The sequence below is a fragment of the Elephantulus edwardii genome, unplaced genomic scaffold (assembly GCF_000299155.1).
Source record: "Elephantulus edwardii isolate Elephantulus edwardi_28Jun2011 unplaced genomic scaffold, EleEdw1.0 scaffold00074, whole genome shotgun sequence".
In the NCBI taxonomy this organism is placed as follows: Eukaryota; Metazoa; Chordata; class Mammalia; order Macroscelidea; family Macroscelididae; genus Elephantulus; species Elephantulus edwardii.
In genome coordinates, this window is record NW_006399824.1 from 5,453,578 (window position 1) to 5,461,411 (window position 7,834).

The following is a 7,834-nucleotide window of genomic DNA, read 5'->3' on the forward strand; positions in this document are numbered from 1 at the left end:
CTTCCTGAAATTTTTCATTGTCAGTCAATTCTTTTTGGTACAGAGACTGTGTATTCCCTCCATCTTCTTTTGATACTTCCTAGGTCATTCGGTATATCGCCCATTCCATCTTTCAATATTGTGACTCAACAGCTTAAATTTGTTTTTCTGTTCTCACAGCTTGAGAAATGCAGAATGAGTTCTTTCCTTTTTATTTTCCAATTCCAGCTCTCTGCACATTCCATTATAGTACTTTGCTTTATCTTTTTGAGCTGCCCTTTGAAATAATCTGTTCAGCTCTTTTACTTCAACATGTTTTCCCTTTGCTTTGACTTCTTATGCTCTAGTGCAATTTTCAGAGTCTCTTCTGACATCCATTTTGGTTTTTCTTTCTTCTCTGTGATATGTGGGAAGCCCAATATAGTATTTAATATTAATAATAAACTAAATGCTATATCATAATATGAGAGAGGCGTAATACAAGCTAGAATTCACCCTGTAGCACTAAGGCAATCCTTAAATGTTTACAGAGGGTAGACATTAAGGCATTCCTTAAGAGTCTACATATTTCTTAGTTTGTATTTACTGTATCCCTCCCTCCTGAGATAAGCATAAACAATAGAGAAGAACTCTGCCTTGTTAACAAAAGACTTTCCATCGATCCTTTCTTTTTGTTTACTACTCTCTTGTGATTTTCCTTTGTTTACCTTCCTGATGATTCTCAATAAAAACCCAGAAAGGCCTAGCATAGGGGCTGCAGTTCTTCCAGCTGTTAGCACCCTGCCTTCACGCTTTCTGCCTGAACCTCCATTCCTTTGTGTCCTGTCTCTGTCTTTTCCTTCTGTTGACAACAGTAATAAACTTTTGCTCTCATCATGGGTGATATCCTTGATTACATTTCACAACTCATCTGGTCTTCAATCGTTTGTGTTCAATCCTTCAGACCTGTTCTTAAGATGATTTTGAAATTCAGGTGGAATAGATCCAAGTTCATATTTTGGTTCTTATGGACTTGTTTTAGGTTTTTGGTTATTTTTGGTCTCAGTTTGAACTTGCAGATAAGTAATTGATGGTCTGACTCACAGTCCACCTTGGCCTAGTCTTGACTGCTGATTTAAGCTTCTTCATTGATTGCCTCAAGAGATGGAGTCAATCTGGTTTCTACACAGCCTATCAGATGAAGTCCAGTCTGTGTGTCAAGTTGCCATTTGTACTTTTTTAAAAAAGATACTTGCAATGAGTAAATAATTGAAAATACAAAATCTGATCATTCTATTTCCAGCCTCATTTCTGTCACCAAGCCCGTATTTTCCAACTATCATTCTTCTTTGTTCCAACTTTTTTATTCCTTTCACCAATTATCATCAACAGATCTTGATTGCATATTTGATCAGTTTTTGGATGGCAGAAGAACAACTGACGTCTTTGAGCTGTGTTATTGGAGAAGAGTACTGAATGGACTGCCAAAAGAACAAACAAATATATCTTGGAGGGGGTGCAGCCAGAGTGCTCTTTGGAGGCAAAGATGATAATGTTTCCCTTCACATACTTCGGGCATGTTGCTAGGAGGGACTATTTCTGGGAGAGAGACATGATGCTTGGAAAGGCAGAGGTTCAGTGAAGGTGAGGAAGACCCTCAACCAAGTGAATTGACAGAGTAACTGTTGCAACAAGCTCTAGTGTGCCAAGAAGTGAGAGAATGGCACAGAATAGGACAGAGTTCAGATCTGTTGTTTACAGGGTGACTATGAGTCCTACTCGACTTGATGACACTTAAAAGAAATAACAAAGTCCCAGTTTGCTTCTTTCATAGCTATTTGGGTTGTCACATCATGCAGAGTTATTATGTGATATCCACATTTTATCACTACATATGTTTTGGGGTCCATAGTTCAATCCCTGAGAGCAGTGTGGTCAGAGCAGCATGAGTTTGGATGGCCTCTAAAGTCACAGAGCTTAGGTGACTTAAAGGCAAGGACTTTCACTGACAACCCAAATGCATGAGTGTGTTCTGACTCAACAGCACACAACAAAGTTATGGAAATGAATGACATAAGCTGTGGAACCATTTTAGTATCTAAAAAGATGGAGTTATTTCTGTGGAGTAAAAGTGGATAGGGAAATTTGTCCAGAATCAAACTGAAGAATGTCTATAGTATCTATGGATTGAGCAGAGGAAAAAGAGGAGGCGACTGGGACCCGTGATACTAGAGACAAACCATTTAAGTGTGGTGTCATGGGAATAAAGTCTACATTTGTGATCTGTTGTTGTGTAACAGTTACTCTTAGAAAATAATGCTTTAAAACAGTGACACTTCGTTTACAGAGTTGCAGGATTTGGTTGAAATCTGCTCCATATATATGCAACAGCTGGAGAGTTTGACTCAGGGTACTGAGTCTTCTTGCAAGATGGCTTACTTGAATGGCTTGGCAAGTTGGTGCTGATTGCATGGCATCTGAGTTTATACCAAATTGTTAATTCTATGTTGAGAATGGCTAATGTGCAAGAAAGAGCCGAATACAACTGATAAGGGCTAAAAAGTTCTTGGATTTGCAACAGAAGATGTTGACTCTGAGGAAAATTATTATAGAGACATAGTAGGAAGTTAAGCTGAGCAGATTTTAGTGTATTGAAAGTGAGCAGAACCTTTTCACCAGGCGTCCTTGTGAGAGTGACATCGTCTTTAAAACCCTGATGCACTGCCGTGATGCCCAGAGAAGACAGGACCACCAGGGAGTCCAGGTAATTCCTTAAAACCACCAACTTCTGGTGCTGGCTGCTCCCAGTGCTGGTGCCATCACTCCATGTAAGGTTACCGCGCTAGCCCACAGCACTGGTCTGGGCCCCGAGAAGACTTCTTTCCAGGCTTTGAGCATCACCACTAGGATCTTCAGAGGCACTATTGATATCCTGAGTGATGTGCAGCTGATTAAGACCGGAGCAGGGTGGGAGCCAGCGAGGCCACTCTGCTGAACATGCTGAACATCTCCCCCTTCTGCCTCAGGCTCATTATGCAGTGAGTGTGGACAACGGCAGCATCTACAGTCCTGGAGTGCTTGACATCACAGAGGAGACTCTGCATACCTGCTTCCTGGAGGGTGTCCTTGCCATTGCCAGCATATGTCTGCAGATTGGTTACCCAACCGTGGCCTCAGTACCTCACTCCATCATCAATGGGTGGGTACAAGTGGGTCCTGGCTTTGTCTGTGGAGACCGAGTACACCTTTCCACTGGCTGAAAATGTCAAGGCCCTTCTGGCTGATCCATCTGCATTTGTGACTGCCGCCCTGTGGCCGCCGCCACCACTGCTGCTCCTGCTGCTGCACCCCAGCCAAGGTGGAAGCAAAGGAAGAGTTGGAGGAGTCAGATGTGGATATGGGTTTTGGTCTCTTTGACTAATAACCAAATAGTCACCAACTCTGTCAGCTTTGTGTGAAACAAGGAAATAAAAGCTTCCTTCTCTGAAAAAAAAAAAGAACCCACAACAAAACCAAGAAAAAATATGAACTTAATTATAAATAATTGTAATTCTAAAAAATTATCCATTTATATCTCCAGCTTAATTTCTGTCACCAAGTCCATGTTTTCCAACTACTGATCCTTCTCTGTTCCCTACATTTTCATTCCAGTCACCCATTATTATTAATGCATCTTGATTGCGTGTTTGCTCGATTTCTGACTGCAAAAGTTGGTAGAAATCTTCTATTTCCTCCTCTTTGGCTCTAGTTGTTGGTGCATATATTTGAATGATAGTGGTGGTCTCTGGAATTTCTTTCATGTGTATGGATATTATCTTGTCACTCACAACATTGTATTTCAAGATGGATCTAGAAATGACTTTTTTAACTATGAAAGCAACCACATTTTTTCTTACCTTTTCATCTTTGACATAGAGCATATGATCATCTGATTAAAAATGTCCCATGTCAGTCCATCTCATTTCTCCAGTACTTAGTATGTCAATATTTATGTGTTCCGTTTCTTTCTTAACAATGTCTAATTTTCCTACATTCATGCTTCTCACATTCCACATTTCAATCACTAGTGTCTGCTTATGACTGTTCCTTCTTCTTTGTGTCTCCGTATTTGAGGGCTCAGCCTCAGTTGTCATATCTGCTAGTCTACTTGTGCTCTGTTATATACAGGGTTTTTAAAAATGTATTATTATTTTTATCAAATTGGATCTGACTGGTACAGAAGGAGATTATCCCTCCTTATCCAGCAGGGTATCTGGTGGATTTGAACCGCATACTCTGGGATTACAGTGCAGCTTCTTGCCACTAGGCCACCAGAGCTCCCTGTATATAGGGTTTTTGAAGGCCTATTATTTCAGAAGTGGATGGCCAATCCTTCTTCCTAGTTTTTTTACTTTGAATGCTTGGATTTATAACAGTATCTGATAGGCAAGCATTTTACAGAATGGAGCAGATGAAAGACATTTCCCCAATTATAGAAGCAACCAGTATTGCTTCCCGCCCTTGGCATGTGTTGTCTCTAATAGGAGGAATGTGACATCAGGATTGGAGGAAGACTCATCAACAACCTGCTTTACGCAGATGACACAACCCTGCTTGCTGAAAGTGAGGAGGACCTGAAGCACTTGCTGCAGAAAATCAAGGACTACAGCCTTCAATATGGATTGAAGCTCAACATCAAGAAAACAAAAGATTTTCACCACTGGGTTGATTGGCAGCATCATGATAGACAGTGAAGAAATTGAGATTGTTCACAGCTTTAGTTGCTTAACTCCATAGTCAACTCTCTTGGCACCAGCAGCCAGGAAATTAAAAGACGTATTGCGATGGGCAAGTCTGCTGTTAGGGACCTCTCCAAAGGACTGAAGAGCAATGGTGTCTTTCTGGAGACTAAGGTGCATCTGATCCAGGCCATGGTCTTTACAGTTACTTGCTATGCATCAGAAAGCTGGGCAATGACTAGGGATGATAGAAAGAGAATTGATGCCTTTGAGCTGTGGTGCTGGAGAAGAGTATTGAATCAACCATTAACTGCTATAAGAAAAAAACCAGGTTCGTCCTAGAGAGGGTGAAGCCAGGCTGCTCCTTGGAGGCAAGGATTCTGAAGCTTCATCTTACATACCTTGGGTATGTTGCAAGAAGCGACTAGTCCCTGGAGAAGGACGTCATGCTTGGGAGGGTGGAGGGACAGTACAAGAGAGGAAGACTCTGGAAGAGATGACTTGATTCAGTGACTGGGGTAATGTGGGTAGGTGTGTCAGAGACAATAAGATTGGCACAGGATAGAGCAGGTTTCAGGGCTATTGTACATAGGGTTACTAAGAGTCACAAGCAACCAACAACAGTCCGTTTGTTAAATTTGGCAGATGTGATTAATTTTGGTTGTGGAGAGAAATTATATCTCATTTATTGTGATCCATCAAAATGAAATAAGGGTAAAATGTTAAAGCCTGAAATTTACTTGAAAATACTACACATTAACATTAAAGGACAATTAATTTATGTTAATAAATTAAGAAAATCTCAGGAAAGAGATTGAGAATGATTGTCCAAGGCAAATAATATGGTCAACACCATTGACTTTTATATGTAGAAACTGCTGGATTGGTGTGTGTTATGCTGAGCATATTCTCAATAACAACAAAATAAATCTAATGGAAAGAAATAAAATAGTTTTGAGGAAGAGGGAAAAAGCCTGTTTTGGACCAATTAGACAAGATAATTCATTCATAGTTTGGGTTATTTGGTACAAGTTTTATTCTTGACAATGTATGGTAAGTCAGGCTTTCAATACAAGACTTCTATTTTCTGAGCACTGTTAAGGAATTTCCTGTTTGAAATTGAGAGTAGTCCAGAAGCTGCTCTTCATCTGGACTTTGCTCTAAGTGTTCACCTCAGCTGTGGTGTGTATCTTGTTTGTTGTTATGTGTCATTGAGTCACTTGAGACTCATAGCGACCCTGTGAAAAAGGACTTACCAATTACAATAAAGAAAACAGCTCTGAACCCTGCTCTATCCTGAGCCAACTTTACTGTCTCAACACACCTATCCTCATTACCCCAGTCTCCTTCAGGGTCTTCCTCTCCTGCGCTCCTCTCCTGTCCTCCCAAGCATGACATCCCTCTCCAAGGACTGGTCCCTCCTTGCAACATGCAAATATGTTGACATACATCCAAAGTATGTCAAACAGAAGTTCAGAATCCTTGCCTCCTGGTTTCATCTTCTCCAGATGAACCTGTTTCTTCTCCTAGCTGTCTAGGGTATATTTAGTACTTTTCTTCAGCAACACAATTGCTTCTGTCGTCCTTAGTCATTGTCCAGCTCTCGGATGTGCATCTTGTTGTTGTTATTGTTGAGTATGATAGAGTCAAAACCAATCCATAGCTGACCCTCTGGTGGGTTTTCAGAGACAGTTAATTGCACAGGAGGAGATTGCCCAGCCTTCTCCCACTGAGCTACTGGTGGCCTCAAACAGCAAGCCTTTGGGATTGCTGCACAGTTTCTTGCCACTAGGCCACCAGAACTCCCTCTGAGAACCTCTTTATCTGAGTAAACAGAAATCTACAGCCTTCTGGAAATTCCGTATAACTATGGAGTGGTGGTTTGCTCAGACAATCTTAGAGTTGCCAGGATTCATAATCCATCCCTCCCTTGCTGAAACTGACAATGTCAACAAAGCAGATGCTTCTGAAAATTACTTTTTAGATCAAAGGGACTTATGTACTATGGGTTCCATTTAATGTTGATAAATTGTAATTTCCATGACCTCCTTCTTTGGTAAAATAAGGAGAAGGACTTTTGAATTTTTTTATTATTTTATTTTAATGAAACATTTATCAGAAAGGATAGTAAGTGTTTGGTGTGGTAAACATGAAAATGTGACACATGCATTTGAGATGGATAGGAGAAAGGACATGTGCTGATTTGAAGATTCAAATCTTTATTTCCCAATTCTTTTCAAGCCATTAATATTGTATTTACTCTTAAGTAATGAGAATCCTTTTTGCTTTTGTCTTATTTGCATACTTACAATTTCTTTCCATCTTTTTTATTTTTCCCCTGCAGGCGGTTGCCCTAATTTGAATTTGAGTAAATGACAGTACTTACACCAACAACCTCTGGAAACCAGGCATATTAATTGAAAGTCCTCTTTAATAAACATTTTAGGTTCTTCTTGACTTCACAAAGGTCAGGTTTATCTCTTTTTAAAAGTATAAAATAGATGTAGTTTAAATTTTCTATTTTGACTATTTTTAAGAATACAGCCCAATAATACTAATCACACTAAATTAATTATGTTGATTGCATTATCTGTATTCACAGTTTTGTTCAACCATAACCGTTGTCTATTTCCAAAACAGAAACTCCCTTTCCTGTGCAATAATTCTTAGTTTTCTTGGCCACTGGCAAGATCTAGTCTACTCTGAATATCAATGAAGTTGCCTATGACATTGGTCATTTATGCATGTTTTCTTTATTGTAATTGATAAGTCCTTTTTCATCTAAAGAAAAATTTTAAAAAACATTGTGATAAGTTACATATAGCAAAATATCTGCTACTTCTTAATTTTTATTTAATTGGTCTGTATTTGTATATAAATAGAGATAAATGCATGGACTCTTCACTTCTCTTTCATTGATCTATGTGTGTTTTCTTATATCCATATTCTGATTAGGGAGGCCTGGTAACGGAGTACTCTGTCAATTCAAAGGCATACAGTTTGAGTCTACCAGCTACAAAACCAACATATTTTTATTATGGTTGATTTGAAGTAAATTTTGGAATTGCAAAGTATAACTCCAATGACTTCATTCTTGTTTTTCAAGATTGTGTTGGCTATTTAGAGTTCCTTGAAGTTCCATATACATTTTAGGCTAG

General features: G+C 39.4%; 1 pseudogene; it reads left to right on the plus strand.

Moving 5' to 3' along the window:
• The first annotated feature begins 2,687 nt into the window (after positions 1 to 2,687).
• Positions 2,688 to 3,379, plus strand: LOC102866620 (annotated as a pseudogene).
• Positions 3,380 to 7,834: the final 4,455 nt, after the last annotated feature.